We start from the raw sequence: 255 nt of genomic DNA, 5'->3' as shown, positions 1-255 counted from the left end.
TATAGACCAGGACTATGCAACTGGTGGCCCGGGGGGCAAATCAGGCCCACGGACATGCTCAGTTTGGCCCATAAATGGGTTAATTTTTAAATAAAACTAGATTTTAAACAATAAAACAAACACTTAATGGCAATAACTGCTGGATGTCTGGCCCTTAAGTGCTTGTTTTTCAGTAACTGTGGCCCACACAGCAGTTTAACTGGATGGCCAACACAATAAAATATTATATATATATATATATATATATATATATAT

General features: G+C 36.5%; 1 protein-coding gene across 2 annotated transcripts in view; it reads right to left on the bottom strand.

Annotated features, from left to right (window-relative positions):
• The window catches only part of cpne5a (copine Va), a 79,201-nt gene that overhangs the window by 32,513 nt on the left and 46,433 nt on the right, over window positions 1-255 (bottom strand). The window lies entirely within an intron of this gene.

Source organism: Nematolebias whitei, chromosome 11 (genome assembly GCF_014905685.2).
Source record: "Nematolebias whitei isolate Nwh7 chromosome 11, NemWhi1, whole genome shotgun sequence".
Taxonomy (NCBI): domain Eukaryota; kingdom Metazoa; phylum Chordata; class Actinopteri; order Cyprinodontiformes; family Rivulidae; genus Nematolebias; species Nematolebias whitei.
Note: the sequence above shows the minus strand (reverse complement) of the source record. Positions and strands in the feature narration are given on the sequence as shown.